The 15,651-nt window shown below is 33.8% G+C and overlaps 2 long non-coding RNA genes across 8 annotated transcripts; both read right to left on the bottom strand.

Annotated features, from left to right (window-relative positions):
* Positions 1-2,224: 2,224 nt before the first annotated feature.
* Positions 2,225-14,680, bottom strand: LOC127290302 (uncharacterized). Of its 2 annotated transcripts, none has more exons than XR_007844289.1 (3): positions 14,457-14,680; positions 3,212-3,667; positions 2,225-2,451 (listed from the first exon to the last, which is right to left on the bottom strand). It is a non-coding gene; the product is annotated as an uncharacterized LOC127290302 (long non-coding RNA). The 2 variants fall into 2 exon arrangements; XR_007844290.1 differs by lacking the exon at positions 2,225-2,451 and adding an exon at positions 2,880-3,059.
* Positions 6,115-14,196, bottom strand: LOC127290301 (uncharacterized). Of its 6 annotated transcripts, none has more exons than XR_007844284.1 (6): positions 14,153-14,196; positions 8,989-9,140; positions 8,229-8,380; positions 7,317-7,468; positions 6,405-6,708; positions 6,115-6,252 (listed from the first exon to the last, which is right to left on the bottom strand). It is a non-coding gene; the product is annotated as an uncharacterized LOC127290301 (long non-coding RNA). The 6 variants fall into 6 exon arrangements; XR_007844283.1 differs by lacking the exon at positions 14,153-14,196 and adding an exon at positions 12,027-12,070; XR_007844285.1 differs by lacking the exon at positions 8,989-9,140.
* Positions 14,681-15,651: the final 971 nt, after the last annotated feature.

Raw genomic sequence — 15,651 nt, 5'->3', positions numbered from 1 at the left:
GTTTTTCTACCAGGTTTTCACCTGAGAACAAGGGAAAAATTTTGTATTTGACTTAATTCATGAAAAGATTGAAAGTATGCTTTATAAATGTGGTTTTCTGTAAAGAATCTTTGACAGCGACAAAAATTTGTCTTGTCACGGGTTCTCCGGTGGTTTTTCTACCAGGTTTTGACCTCAGAAAGAGGGAAAAAATTTGTACTTTACTTAATTCAAGAAAAGATTGAAAGTAGGCTTTTTAAATTTGGTTTTCTGTAAAGAATCTTTGTCAGCGACAAAAATTTATATTGTCACGGGTTCTCCGGTGGTTTTTCTACAGGTTTTCACCTCAGAAAGAGGGAAAAAATTTGTATTTTACATAATTCAAGAAAATAAAGAAAGTAGGATTTTTAAATTTGGTTTTCTGTAAAGAATCTTTGTCAGCGACAAAAGTTTGTCTTGTCACGGGTTCTCCGGTGGTTTTTCTACCAGGTTTTCACCTGAGAACGAGGTGAAAATTTTGTATTTTACATAATTCAAGAAAATAAAGAAAGTAGGATTTTTAAATTTGGTTTTCTGTAAAGAATCTTTGTCAGCGACAAAACTTTGTCTTGTCACGGGTTCTCCGGTGGTTTTTCTACCAGGTTTTCACCTCAGAAAGAGGGAAAAAATTTGTATTTTACTTAATTCAAGAAAAGATTGAAAGTTGGCTTTTTAAATTTGGTCTTCTGTAAAGAATCTTTGTCAGCGACAAAACTTTGTCTTGTCACGGGTTCTACGGTGGTTTTTCTACCAGGTTTTGACCTCAGAAATAGGGAAAAAATTTGTAATTTAATTAATTCAAGAAAAGATTGAAAGTAGGCTTTTTAAATTTGGTTTTCTGTAAAGAATCTTTGTCAGCGACAAAAGTTTGTCTTGTCACGGGTTCTCCGGTGGTTTTTCTACCAGGTTTTCACCTGAGAACGAGGTGAAAATTTTGTATTTTACATAATTCAAGAAAATAAAGAAAGTAGGATTTTTAAATTTGGTTTTCTGTAAAGAATCTTTGTCAGCAACAAAAGTTTGTCTTATCACGGGTTCTCCGGTGGTTTTTCTACCAGGTTTTCACCTGAGAACGAGGTGAAAATTTTGTATTTTACATAATTCAAGAAAATAAAGAAAGTAGGATTTTTAAATTTGGTTTTCTGTAAAGAATCTTTATCAGCGACAAAACTTTGTCTTGTCACGGTTTCTCCGGTGGTTTTTCTACCAGGTTTTCACCTGAGAACAAGGGAAAAATTTTGTATTTTACTTAATTCAAGATAAGATTGAAAGTAGGCTTTTTAAATTTGGTTTTCTGTAAAGAATCTTTGTCAGCGACAAAACTTTGTCTTGTCACGGGTTCTCCGGTGGTTTTTCTACCAGGTTTTCACCTGAGAACAAGGGAAAAATTTTGTATTTGACTTAATTCATGAAAAGATTGAAAGTATGCTTTATAAATGTGGTTTTCTGTAAAGAATCTTTGACAGCGACAAAAATTTGTCTTGTCACGGGTTCTCCGGTGGTTTTTCTACCAGGTTTTGACCTCAGAAAGAGGGAAAAAATTTGTACTTTACTTAATTCAAGAAAAGATTGAAAGTAGGCTTTTTAAATTTGGTTTTCTGTAAAGAATCTTTGTCAGCGACAAAAATTTATATTGTCACGGGTTCTCCGGTGGTTTTTCTACAGGTTTTCACCTCAGAAAGAGGGAAAAAATTTGTATTTTACATAATTCAAGAAAATAAAGAAAGTAGGATTTTTAAATTTGGTTTTCTGTAAAGAATCTTTGTCAGCGACAAAAGTTTGTCTTGTCACGGGTTCTCCGGTGGTTTTTCTACCAGGTTTTCACCTGAGAACGAGGTGAAAATTTTGTATTTTACATAATTCAAGAAAATAAAGAAAGTAGGATTTTTAAATTTGGTTTTCTGTAAAGAATCTTTGTCAGCGACAAAACTTTGTCTTGTCACGGGTTCTCCGGTGGTTTTTCTACCAGGTTTTCACCTCAGAAAGAGGGAAAAAATTTGTATTTTACTTAATTCAAGAAAAGATTGAAAGTAGGCTTTTTAAATTTGGTCTTCTGTAAAGAATCTTTGTCAGCGACAAAACTTTGTCTTGTCACGGGTTCTACGGTGGTTTTTCTACCAGGTTTTGACCTCAGAAATAGGGAAAAAATTTGTAATTTAATTAATTCAAGAAAAGATTGAAAGTAGGCTTTTTAAATTTGGTTTTCTGTAAAGAATCTTTGTCAGCGACAAAAGTTTGTCTTGTCACGGGTTCTCCGGTGGTTTTTCTACCAGGTTTTCACCTGAGAACGAGGTGAAAATTTTGTATTTTACATAATTCAAGAAAATAAAGAAAGTAGGATTTTAAAATTTGGTTTTCTGTAAAGAATCTTTGTCAGCGACAAAACTTTGTCTTGTCACGGGTTCTCCGGTGGTTTTTCTACCAGGTTTTCACCTGAGAACAAGGGAAAAATTTTGTATTTTACTTAATTCAAGAAAAGATTGAAAGTAGGATTTTAAAATTTGGTTTTCTGTAAAGAATCTTTGTCAGCGACAAAACTTTGTCTTGTCACGGGTTCTCCGGTGGTTTTTCTACCAGGTTTTCACCTGAGAACAAGGGATAAATTTTGTATTTTACATAATTCAAGAAATTAAAGAAAGTAGGCTTTTTAAATTTGGTTTTCTGTAAAGAATCTTTGTCAGCGACAAAACTTTGTCTTGTCACGGGTTCTCCGGTGGTTTTTCTACCAGGTTTTCACCTCAGAAAGAGGGAAAAAATTTGTATTTTACTTAATTCAAGAAAAGATTGAAAGTAGGCTTTTTAAATTTGGTTTTCTGTAAAGAATCTTTATCAGCGACAAAGGTTTGTCTTGTCACGGGTTCTCGGGTGGTTTTTCTACCAGGTTTTCACCTCAGAACGAGGTGAAAATTTTGTATTTTACATAATTCAAGAAAATAAAGAAAGTAGGATTTTAAAATTTGGTTTTCTGTAAAGAATCTTTGTCAGCGACAAAACTTTGTCTTGTCACGGGTTCTCCGGTGGTTTTTCTACCAGGTTTTCACCTGAGAACAAGGGAAAAATTTTGTATTTTACTTAATTCAAGAAAAGATTGAAAGTAGGCTTTTTAAATTTGGTTTTCTGTAAAGAATCTTTGTCAGCGACAAAACTTTGTCTTGTCACGGGTTCTCCGGTGGTTTTTCTACCAGGTTTTCACCTCAGAAAGAGGGAAAAAATTTGTACTTTACTTAATTCAAGAAAAGATTAAAAGTAGGCTTTTTAAATTTGGTTTTCTGTAAAGAATCTTTGTCAGCGACAAAACTTTGTCTTGTCACGGGTTCTCCGGTGGTTTTTCTACCAGGTTTTCACCTCAGAAAGAGGGAAAAAATTTGTATTTTACTTAATTCAAGAAAAGATTGAAAGTAGGCTTTTTAAATTTGGTTTTCTGTAAAGAATCTTTGTCAGCGACAAAACTTTGTCTTGTCACGGGTTCTCCGGTGGTTTTTCTACCAGGTTTTCACCTCAGAAAGAGGGAAAAAATTGGTACTTTACTTAATGCAAGAAAAGATTGAAAGTAGGCTTTTTAAATTTGGTTTTCTGTAAAGAATCTTTGTCAGCGACAAAACTTTGTCTTGTCACGGGTTCTCCGGTGGTTTTTCTACCAGGTTTTCACCTGAGAACGAGGTGAAAATTTTGTATTTTACATAATTCAAAAAAATAAAGAAAGTAGGATTTTAAAATTTGGTTTTCTGTAAAGAATCTTTGTCAGCGACAAAACTTTGTCTTGTCACGGGTTCTCCGGTGGTTTTTCTACCAGGTTTTCACCTGAGAACATAGGGAAAAATTTTGTATTTTACTTAATTCAAGAAAAGATTGAAAGTAGGCTTTTTAAATTTGGTTTTCTGTAAAGAATCTTTGTCAGCGACAAAACTTTGTCTTGTCACGGGTTCTCCGGTGGTTTTTCTACCAGGTTTTCACCTGAGAACGAGGTGAAAATTTTGTATTTTACATAATTCAAGAAAATAAAGAAAGTAGGATTTTAAATTTGGTTTTCTGTAAAGAATCTTTGTCAGCGACAAAACTTTGTCTTGTCACGGGTTCTCCGGTGGTTTTTCTACCAGGTTTTCACCTGAGAACAAGGGAAAAAATTTGTATTTTACTTAATTCAAGAAAAGATTGAAAGTAGGCTTTTTAAATTTGGTTTTCTGTAAAGAATCTTTGTCAGCGACAAAACTTTGTCTTGTCACGGGTTCTCCGGTGGTTTTTCTACCAGGTTTTCACCTCAGAAAGAGGGAAAAAATTTGTATTTTACTTAATTCAAGAAAAGATTGAAAGTAGGCTTTTTAAATTTGGTTTTCTGTAAAGAATCTTTGTCAGCGACAAAACTTTGTCTTGTCACGGGTTCTCCGGTGGTTTTTCTACCAGGTTTTCACCTCAGAAAGAGGGAAAAAATTGGTACTTTTCTTAATTCAAGAAAAGATTGAAAGTATGCTTTATAAATTTGGTTTTCTGTAAAGAATCTTTGTCAGCGACAAAACTTTGTCTTGTCACGGGTTCTCCGGTGGTTTTTCTACCAGGTTTTCACCTCAGAAAGAGGGAAAAAATTTGTATTTTACTTAATTCAAGAAAAGATTGAAAGTAGGCTTTTTAAATTTGGTTTTCTGTAAAGAATCTTTGTCAGCGACAAAACTTTGTCTTGTCACGGGTTCTCCGGTGGTTTTTCTACCAGGTTTTCACCTCAGAAAGAGGGAAAAAATTTGTACTTTACTTAATTCAAGAAAAGATTAAAAGTAGGCTTTTTAAATTTGGTTTTCTGTAAAGAATCTTTGTCAGCGACAAAACTTTGTCTTGTCACGGGTTCTCCGGTGGTTTTTCTACCAGGTTTTCACCTGAGAACGAGGTGAAAATTTTGTATTTTACATAATTCAAGAAAAGTAAAGAAAGTAGGATTTTTAAATTTGGTTTTCTGTAAAGAATCTTTGTCAGCGACAAAACTTTGTCTTGTCACGGGTTCTCCGGTGGTTTTTCTACCAGGTTTTCACCTGAGAACAAGGGAAAAATTTTGTATTTTACTTAATTCAAGAAAAGATTGAAAGTAGGCTTTTTAAATTTGGTTTTCTGTAAAGAATCTTTGTCAGCGACAAAACTTTGTCTTGTCACGGGTTCTCCGGTGGTTTTTCTACCAGGTTTTCACCTGAGAACGAGGTGAAAATTTTGTATTTTACATAATTCAAGAAAATAAAGAAAGTAGGATTTTTAAATTTGGTTTTCTGTAAAGAATCTTTGTCAGCGACAAAACTTTGTCTTGTCACGGGTTCTCCGGTGGTTTTTCTACCAGGTTTTCACCTGAGAACGAGGTGAAAATTTTGTATTTTACATAATTCAAGAAAATAAAGAAAGTAGGCTTTTTAAATTTGGTTTTCTGTAAAGAATCTTTGTCAGCGACAAAACTTTGTCTTGTCACGGGTTCTCCGGTGGTTTTTCTACCAGGTTTTCACCTGAGAACAAGGGAAAAATTTTGTATTTTACTTAATTCAAGAAAAGATTGAAAGTAGGCTTTTTAAATTTGGTTTTCTGTAAAGAATCTTTGTCAGCGACAAAACTTTGTCTTGTCACGGGTTCTCCGGTGGTTTTTCTACCAGGTTTTCACCTCAGAAAGAGGGAAAAAATTTGTACTTTACTTAATTCAAGAAAAGATTAAAAGTAGGCTTTTTAAATTTGGTTTTCTGTAAAGAATCTTTGTCAGCGACAAAACTTTGTCTTGTCACGGGTTCTCCGGTGGTTTTTCTACCAGGTTTTCACCTGAGAACAAGGGAAAAATTTTGTATTTTACTTAATTCAAGAAAAGATTGAAAGTAGGCTTTTTAAATTTGGTTTTCTGTAAAGAATCTTTGTCAGCGACAAAACTTTGTCTTGTCACGGGTTCTCCGGTGGTTTTTCTACCAGGTTTTCACCTCAGAACGAGGTGAAAATTTTGTATTTTACATAATTCAAGAAAATAAAGAAAGTAGGATTTTAAAATTTGGTTTTCTGTAAAGAATCTTTGTCAGCGACAAAACTTTGTCTTGTCACGGGTTCTCCGGTGGTTTTTCTACCAGGTTTTCACCTGAGAACGAGGTGAAAATTTTGTATTTTACATAATTCAAGAAAATAAAGAAAGTAGGATTTTAAAATTTGGTTTTCTGTAAAGAATCTTTGTCAGCGACAAAACTTTGTCTTGTCACGGGTTCTCCGGTGGTTTTTCTACCAGGTTTTCACCTGAGAACAAGGGAAAAATTTTGTATTTTACTTAATTCAAGAAAAGATTGAAAGTAGGCTTTTTAAATTTGGTTTTCTGTAAAGAATCTTTGTCAGCGACAAAACTTTGTCTTGTCACGGGTTCTCCGGTGGTTTTTCTACCAGGTTTTCACCTGAGAACAAGGGAAAAATTTTGTATTTTACATAATTCAAGAAATTAAAGAAAGTAGGCTTTTTAAATTTGGTTTTCTGTAAAGAATCTTTGTCAGCGACAAAACTTTGTCTTGTCACGGGTTCTCCGGTGGTTTTTCTACCAGGTTTTCACCTGAGAACGAGGTGAAAATTTTGTATTTTACATAATTCAAGAAAATAAAGAAAGTAGGATTTTAAAATTTGGTTTTCTGTAAAGAATCTTTGTCAGCGACAAAACTTTGTCTTGTCACGGGTTCTCCGGTGGTTTTTCTACCAGGTTTTCACCTGAGAACAAGGGAAAAATTTTGTATTTTACTTAATTCAAGAAAAGATTGAAAGTAGGATTTTAAAATTTGGTTTTCTGTAAAGAATCTTTGTCAGCGACAAAACTTTGTCTTGTCACGGGTTCTCCGGTGGTTTTTCTACCAGGTTTTCACCTCAGAAAGAGGGAAAAAATTTGTATTTTACTTAATTCAAGAAAAGATTGAAAGTAGGCTTTTTAAATTTGGTTTTCTGTAAAGAATCTTTGTCAGCGACAAAACTTTGTCTTGTCACGGGTTCTCCGGTGGTTTTTCTACCAGGTTTTCACCTCAGAAAGAGGGAAAAAATTTGTATTTTACTTAATTCAAGAAAAGATTGAAAGTAGGCTTTTTAAATTTGGTTTTCTGTAAAGAATCTTTGTCAGCGACAAAACTTTGTCTTGTCACGGGTTCTCCGGTGGTTTTTCTACCAGGTTTTCACCTCAGAAAGAGGGAAAAAATTTGTATTTTACTTAATTCAAGAAAAGATTGAAAGTAGGCTTTTTAAATTTGGTTTTCTGTAAAGAATCTTTGTCAGCGACAAAACTTTGTCTTGTCACGGGTTCTCCGGTGGTTTTTCTACCAGGTTTTCACCTGAGAACGAGGTGAAAATTTTGTATTTTACATAATTCAAGAAAATAAAGAAAGTAGGATTTTAAAATTTGGTTTTCTGTAAAGAATCTTTGTCAGCGACAAAACTTTGTCTTGTCACGGGTTCTCCGGTGGTTTTTCTACCAGGTTTTCACCTGAGAACAAGGGAAAAATTTTGTATTTTACATAATTCAAGAAATTAAAGAAAGTAGGCTTTTTAAATTTGGTTTTCTGTAAAGAATCTTTGTCAGCGACAAAACTTTGTCTTGTCACGGGTTCTCCGGTGGTTTTTCTACCAGGTTTTCACCTGAGAACGAGGGAAAAATTTTGTATTTTACATAATTCAAGAAAATAAAGAAAGTAGGATTTTAAAATTTGGTTTTCTGTAAAGAATCTTTGTCAGCGACAAAACTTTGTCTTGTCACGGGTTCTCCGGTGGTTTTTCTACCAGGTTTTCACCTGAGAACAAGGGAAAAATTTTGTATTTTACTTAATTCAAGAAAAGATTGAAAGTAGGATTTTAAAATTTGGTTTTCTGTAAAGAATCTTTGTCAGCGACAAAACTTTGTCTTGTCACGGGTTCTCCGGTGGTTTTTCTACCAGGTTTTCACCTGAGAACAAGGGAAAAATTTTGTATTTTACATAATTCAAGAAAAGAATGAAAGTAGGCTTTTTAAATTTGGTTTTCTGTAAAGAATCTTTGTCAGCGACAAAACTTTGTCTTGTCACGGGTTCTCCGGTGGTTTTTCTACCAGGTTTTCACCTCAGAAAGAGGGAAAAATTTTGTATTTTACTTAATTCAAGAAAAGATTGAAAGTAGGCTTTTTAAATTTGGTTTTCTGTAAAGAATCTTTGTCAGCGACAAAACTTTGTCTTGTCACGGGTTCTCCGGTGGTTTTTCTACCAGGTTTTCACCTGAGAACGAGGTGAAAATTTTGTATTTTACATAATTCAAGAAAATAAAGAAAGTAGGATTTTAAAATTTGGTTTTCTGTAAAGAATCTTTGTCAGCGACAAAACTTTGTCTTGTCACGGGTTCTCCGGTGGTTTTTCTACCAGGTTTTCACCTGAGAACAAGGGAAAAATTTTGTATTTTACTTAATTCAAGAAAAGATTGAAAGTAGGCTTTTTAAATTTGGTTTTCTGTAAAGAATCTTTGTCAGCGACAAAACTTTGTCTTGTCACGGGTTCTCCGGTGGTTTTTCTACCAGGTTTTCACCTCAGAAAGAGGGAAAAATTTTGTATTTTACTTAATTCAAGAAAAGATTGAAAGTAGGATTTTAAAATTTGGTTTTCTGTAAAGAATCTTTGTCAGCGACAAAACTTTGTCTTGTCACGGGTTCTCCGGTGGTTTTTCTACCAGGTTTTCACCTCAGAAAGAGGGAAAAATTTTGTATTTTACTTAATTCAAGAAAAGATTGAAAGTAGGCTTTTTAAATTTGGTTTTCTGTAAAGAATCTTTGTCAGCGACAAAACTTTGTCTTGTCACGGGTTCTCCGGTGGTTTTTCTACCAGGTTTTCACCTCAGAAAGAGGGAAAAAATTTGTATTTTACTTAATTCAAGAAAAGATTGAAAGTAGGCTTTTTAAATTTGGTTTTCTGTAAAGAATCTTTGTCAGCGACAAAACTTTGTCTTGTCACGGGTTCTCCGGTGGTTTTTCTACCAGGTTTTCACCTGAGAACGAGGTGAAAATTTTGTATTTTACATAATTCAAGAAAATAAAGAAAGTAGGATTTTAAAATTTGGTTTTCTGTAAAGAATCTTTGTCAGCGACAAAACTTTGTCTTGTCACGGGTTCTCCGGTGGTTTTTCTACCAGGTTTTCACCTGAGAACAAGGGAAAAATTTTGTATTTTACTTAATTCAAGAAAAGATTGAAAGTAGGCTTTTTAAATTTGGTTTTCTGTAAAGAATCTTTGTCAGCGACAAAACTTTGTCTTGTCACGGGTTCTCCGGTGGTTTTTCTACCAGGTTTTCACCTCAGAAAGAGGGAAAAAATTTGTATTTTACTTAATTCAAGAAAAGATTGAAAGTAGGCTTTTTAAATTTGGTTTTCTGTAAAGAATCTTTGTCAGCGACAAAACTTTGTCTTGTCACGGGTTCTCCGGTGGTTTTTCTACCAGGTTTTCACCTCAGAAAGAGGGAAAAATTTGTATTTTACATAATTCAAGAAAAGATTGAAAGTAGGCTTTTTAAATTTGGTTTTCTGTAAAGAATCTTTGTCAGCGACAAAACTTTGTCTTGTCACGGGTTCTCCGGTGGTTTTTCTACCAGGTTTTCACCTAAGAAAGAGGGAAAAATTTGTATTTTACTTAATTCAAGAAAAGATTGAAAGTAGGCTTTTTAAATTTGGTTTTCTGTAAAGAATCTTTGTCAGCGACAAAACTTTGTCTTGTCACGGGTTCTCCGGTGGTTTTTCTACCAGGTTTTCACCTCAGAAAGAGGGAAAAAATTTGTATTTTACATAATTCAAGAAAAGATTGAAAGTAGGCTTTTTAAATTTGGTTTTCTGTAAAGAATCTTTGTCAGCGACAAAACTTTGTCTTGTCACGGGTTCTCCGGTGGTTTTTCTACCAGGTTTTCACCTCAGAAAGAGGGAAAAAATTTGTATTTTACATAATTCAAGAAAAGATTGAAAGTAGGCTTTTTAAATTTGGTTTTCTGTAAAGAATCTTTGTCAGCGACAAAACTTTGTCTTGTCACGGGTTCTCCGGTGGTTTTTCTACCAGGTTTTCACCTGAGAACAAGGGAAAAATTTTGTATTTTACTTAATTCAAGAAAAGATTGAAAGTAGGCTTTTTAAATTTGGTTTTCTGTAAAGAATCTTTGTCAGCGACAAAACTTTGTCTTGTCACGGGTTCTCCGGTGGTTTTTCTACCAGGTTTTCACCTGAGAACGAGGTGAAAATTTTGTATTTTACATAATTCAAGAAAATAAAGAAAGTAGGATTTTAAAATTTGGTTTTCTGTAAAGAATCTTTGTCAGCGACAAAACTTTGTCTTGTCACGGGTTCTCCGGTGGTTTTTCTACCAGGTTTTCACCTCAGAAAGAGGGAAAAAATTTGTATTTTACTTAATTCAAGAAAAGATTGAAAGTAGGCTTTTTAAATTTGGTTTTCTGTAAAGAATCTTTGTCAGCGACAAAACTTTGTCTTGTCACGGGTTCTCCGGTGGTTTTTCTACCAGGTTTTCACCTCAGAACGAGGGAAAAAATTTGTATTTTACTTAATTCAAGAAAAGATTGAAAGTAGGCTTTTTAAATTTGGTTTTCTGTAAAGAATCTTTGTCAGCGACAAAACTTTGTCTTGTCACGGGTTCTCCGGTGGTTTTTCTACCAGGTTTTCACCTCAGAAAGAGGGAAAAAATTTGTATTTTACTTAATTCAAGAAAAGATTGAAAGTAGGCTTTTTAAATTTGGTTTTCTGTAAAGAATCTTTGTCAGCGACAAAACTTTGTCTTGTCACGGGTTCTCCGGTGGTTTTTCTACCAGGTTTTCACCTGAGAACGAGGTGAAAATTTTGTATTTTACATAATTCAAGAAAATAAAGAAAGTAGGATTTTTAAATTTGGTTTTCTGTAAAGAATCTTTGTCAGCGACAAAACTTTGTCTTGTCACGGGTTCTCCGGTGGTTTTTCTACCAGGTTTTCACCTCAGAAAGAGGGAAAAAATTTGTATTTTACTTAATTCAAGAAAAGATTGAAAGTAGGCTTTTTAAATTTGGTTTTCTGTAAAGAATCTTTGTCAGCGACAAAACTTTGTCTTGTCACGGGTTCTCCGGTGGTTTTTCTACCAGGTTTTCACCTCAGAACGAGGGAAAAAATTTGTATTTTACATAATTCAAGAAAATAAAGAAAGTAGGCTTTTTAAATTTGGTTTTCTGTAAAGAATCTTTGTCAGCGACAAAACTTTGTCTTGTCACGGGTTCTCCGGTGGTTTTTCTACCAGGTTTTCACCTCAGAAAGAGGGAAAAAATTTGTATTTTACTTAATTCAAGAAAAGATTGAAAGTAGGCTTTTTAAATTTGGTTTTCTGTAAAGAATCTTTGTCAGCGACAAAACTTTGTCTTGTCACGGGTTCTCCGGTGGTTTTTCTACCAGGTTTTCACCTCAGAAAGAGGGAAAAAATTTGTATTTTACTTAATTCAAGAAAATAAAGAAAGTAGGATTTTTAAATTTGGTTTTCTGTAAAGAATCTTTGTCAGCGACAAAACTTTGTCTTGTCACGGGTTCTCCGGTGGTTTTTCTACCAGGTTTTCACCTGAGAACGAGGTGAAAATTTTGTATTTTACATAATTCAAGAAAATAAAGAAAGTAGGATTTTTAAATTTGGTTTTCTGTAAAGAATCTTTGTCAGCGACAAAACTTTGTCTTGTCACGGGTTCTCCGGTGGTTTTTCTACCAGGTTTTCACCTGAGAACAAGGGAAAAATTTTGTATTTTACTTAATTCAAGAAAAGATTGAAAGTAGGCTTTTTAAATTTGGTTTTCTGTAAAGAATCTTTGTCAGCGACAAAACTTTGTCTTGTCACGGGTTCTCCGGTGGTTTTTCTACCAGGTTTTCACCTGAGAACAAGGGAAAAATTTTGTATTTTACTTAATTCAAGAAAAGATTGAAAGTAGGCTTTTTAAATTTGGTTTTCTGTAAAGAATCTTTGTCAGCGACAAAACTTTGTCTTGTCACGGGTTCTCCGGTGGTTTTTCTACCAGGTTTTCACCTCAGAAAGAGGGAAAAAATTTGTACTTTACTTAATTCAAGAAAAGATTGAAAGTAGGCTTTTTAAATTTGGTTTTCTGTAAAGAATCTTTGTCAGCGACAAAACTTTGTCTTGTCACGGGTTCTCCGGTGGTTTTTCTACCAGGTTTTCACCTGAGAACGAGGTGAAAATTTTGTATTTTACATAATTCAAGAAAATAAAGAAAGTAGGCTTTTTAAATTTAGTTGTCTGTAAAGAATCTTTGTCAGCGCCAAAACTTTGTCTTGTCACGGTTTCTCCGGTGGTTTTACTACCAGGTTTTCACCTGAGAACAAGGGAAAAATTTTGTATTTTACTTAATTCAAGAAAAGATTGAAAGTAGGCTTTTTAAATTTGGTTTTCTGTAAAGAATCTTTGTCAGCGACAAAAATTTGTCTTGTCACGGGTTCTCCGGTGGTTTTTCTACCAGGTTTTGACCTCAGAAAGAGGGAAAAAATTTGTACTTTACTTAATTCAAGAAAAGATTGAAAGTAGGCTTTTTAAATTTGGTTTTCTGTAAAGAATCTTTGTCAGCGACAAAAATTTATATTGTCACGGGTTCTCCGGTGGTTTTTCTACAGGTTTTCACCTCAGAAAGAGGAAAAAAATTTGTATTTTACATAATTCAAGAAAATAAAGAAAGTAGGATTTTTAAATTTGGTTTTCTGTAAAGAATCTTTGTCAGCGACAAAAGTTTGTCTTGTCACGGGTTCTCCGGTGGTTTTTCTACCAGGTTTTCACCTGAGAACGAGGTGAAAATTTTGTATTTTACATAATTCAAGAAAATAAAGAAAGTAGGATTTTTAAATTTGGTTTTCTGTAAAGAATCTTTGTCAGCGACAAAACTTTGTCTTGTCACGGGTTCTCCGGTGGTTTTTCTACCAGGTTTTCACCTGAGAACGAGGTGAAAATTTTGTATTTTACATAATTCAAAAAAATAAAGAAAGTAGGATTTTAAAATTTGGTTTTCTGTAAAGAATCTTTGTCAGCGACAAAACTTTGTCTTGTCACGGGTTCTCCGGTGGTTTTTCTACCAGGTTTTCACCTGAGAACAAGGGATAAATTTTGTATTTTACATAATTCAAGAAATTAAAGAAAGTAGGCTTTTTAAATTTGGTTTTCTGTAAAGAATCTTTGTTAGCGACAAAACTTTGTCTTGTCACGGGTTCTCCGGTGGTTTTCCTACCAGGTTTTCACCTGAGAACGAGGTGAAAATTTTTTATTTTACATAATTCAAGAAAATAAAGAAAGTAGGATTTTAAAATTTGGTTTTCTGTAAAGAATCTTTGTCAGCGACAAAACTTTGTCTTGTCACGGGTTCTCCGGTGGTTTTTCTACCAGGTTTTCACCTGAGAACAAGGGAAAAATTTTGTATTTTACTTAATTCAAGAAAAGATTGAAAGTAGGATTTTAAAATTTGGTTTTCTGTAAAGAATCTTTGTCAGCGACAAAACTTTGTCTTGTCACGGGTTCTCCGGTGGTTTTTCTACCAGGTTTTCACCTGAGAACAAGGGATAAATTTTGTATTTTACATAATTCAAGAAATTAAAGAAAGTAGGCTTTTTAAATTTGGTTTTCTGTAAAGAATCTTTGTCAGCGACAAAACTTTGTCTTGTCACGGGTTCTCCGGTGGTTTTTCTACCAGGTTTTCACCTCAGAAAGAGGGAAAAAATTGGTATTTTACTTAATTCAAGAAAAGATTGAAAGTAGGCTTTTTAAATTTGGTTTTCTGTAAAGAATCTTTATCAGCGACAAAGGTTTGTCTTGTCACGGGTTCTCGCGTGGTTTTTCTACCAGGTTTTCACCTGAGAACGAGGTGAAAATTTTTTATTTTACATAATTCAAGAAAATAAAGAAAGTAGGATTTTAAAATTTGGTTTTCTGTAAAGAATCTTTGTCAGCGACAAAACTTTGTCTTGTCACGGGTTCTCCGGTGGTTTTTCTACCAGGTTTTCACCTGAGAACAAGGGAAAAATTTTGTATTTTACTTAATTCAAGAAAAGATTGAAAGTAGGCTTTTTAAATTTGGTTTTCTGTAAAGAATCTTTGTCAGCGACAAAACTTTGTCTTGTCACGGGTTCTCCGGTGGTTTTTCTACGGGTTTTCACCTCAGAAAGAGGGAAAAAATTTGTACTTTACTTAATTCAAGAAAAGATTAAAAGTAGGTTTTTTAAATTTAATATTCTGTAAAGAATCTTCGTCAGCGACGAAACTTTGTCTTGTCACGGGTTCTACGGTGGTTTTTCTACCAGGTTTTCACCTCAGAAAGAGGGAAAAAATTTGTATTTTACTTAATTCAAGATAAGATTGAAAGTAGGCTTTTTAAATTTGGTTTTCTGTAAAGAATCTTTGTCAGCGACAAAACTTTGTCTTGTCACGGGTTCTCCGGTGGTTTTTCTACCAGGTTTTCACCTCAGAAAGAGGGAAAAAATTGGTACTTTACTTAATGAAAGAAAAGATTGACAGTAGGCTTTTTAAATTTGGTTTTCTGTAAAGAATCTTTGTTAGCGACAAAACTTTGTCTTGTCACGGGTTCTCCGGTGGTTTTTCTACCAGGTTTTCACCTGAGAACGAGGTGAAAATTTTGTATTTTACATAATTCAAAAAAATAAAGAAAGTAGGATTTTAAAATTTGGTTTTCTGTAAAGAATCTTTGTCAGCGACAAAACTTTGTCTTGTCACGGGTTCTCCGGTGGTTTTTCTACCAGGTTTTCACCTGAGAACAAGGGAAAAAATTTGTACTTTACTTAATTCAAGAAAAGATTGAAAGTAGGCTTTTTAAATTCGGTTTTCTGTAAAGAATCTTTGTCAGCGACAAAACTTTGTTTTGTCACGGGTTCTCCGGTGGTTTTTCTACCAGGTTTTCACCTCAGAAAGAGGGAAAAAATTGGTACTTTTCTTAATTCAAGAAAAGATTGAAAGTAGGCTTTTTAAATTTGGTCTTCTGTAAAGAGTCTTTGTCAGCGACAAAACTTTGTCTTGTCACGGGTTCTCCGGTGGTTTTTCTACAGGTTTTCACCTCAGAAAGAGGGAAAAAATTTGTATTTTACATAATTCAAGAAAAGATTGAAAGTATGCTTTTTAAATTTGTTTTTCTGTAAAGAATCTTTGTCAGCGACAAAAGTTTGTCTTGTCACGGGTTCTCCGGTGGTTTTTCTACCAGGTTTTCACCTCAGAACGAGGGAAAAAATTTGTATTTTACTTAATTCAAGAAAAGATTGAAAGTTGGCTTTTTAAATTTGGTCTTCTGTAAAGAGTCTTTGTCAGCGACAAAACTTTGTCTTGTCACGGGTTCTCCGGTGGTTTTTCTACAGGTTTTCACCTCAGAAAGAGGGAAAAAATTTGTATTTTACATAATTCAAGAAAAGATTGAAAGTATGCTTTTTAAATTTGTTTTTCTGTAAAGAATCTTTGTCAGCGACAAAAGTTTGTCTTGTCACGGGTTCTCCGGTGGTTTTTCTACCAGGTTTTTACCTCAGAAAGAGGGAAAAAATTTGTATTTTACATAATTCAAGAAAAGATTGAAAGTATGCTTTTTAAATTTGTTTTTCTGTAAAGAATCTTTGTCAGCGACAAAAGTTTGTCTTGTCACGGGTTCTCCGGTGGT

This window comes from Leptopilina boulardi, unplaced genomic scaffold (genome assembly GCF_019393585.1).
Source record: "Leptopilina boulardi isolate dan_hultmark-lab unplaced genomic scaffold, ZJU_Lbou_2.1 LbouV2_59, whole genome shotgun sequence".
NCBI lineage: Eukaryota > Metazoa > Arthropoda > Insecta > Hymenoptera > Figitidae > Leptopilina > Leptopilina boulardi.
The sequence above is the reverse complement of the archived record's forward strand: the minus strand, read 5'-3'. Positions and strand labels throughout refer to the sequence as shown.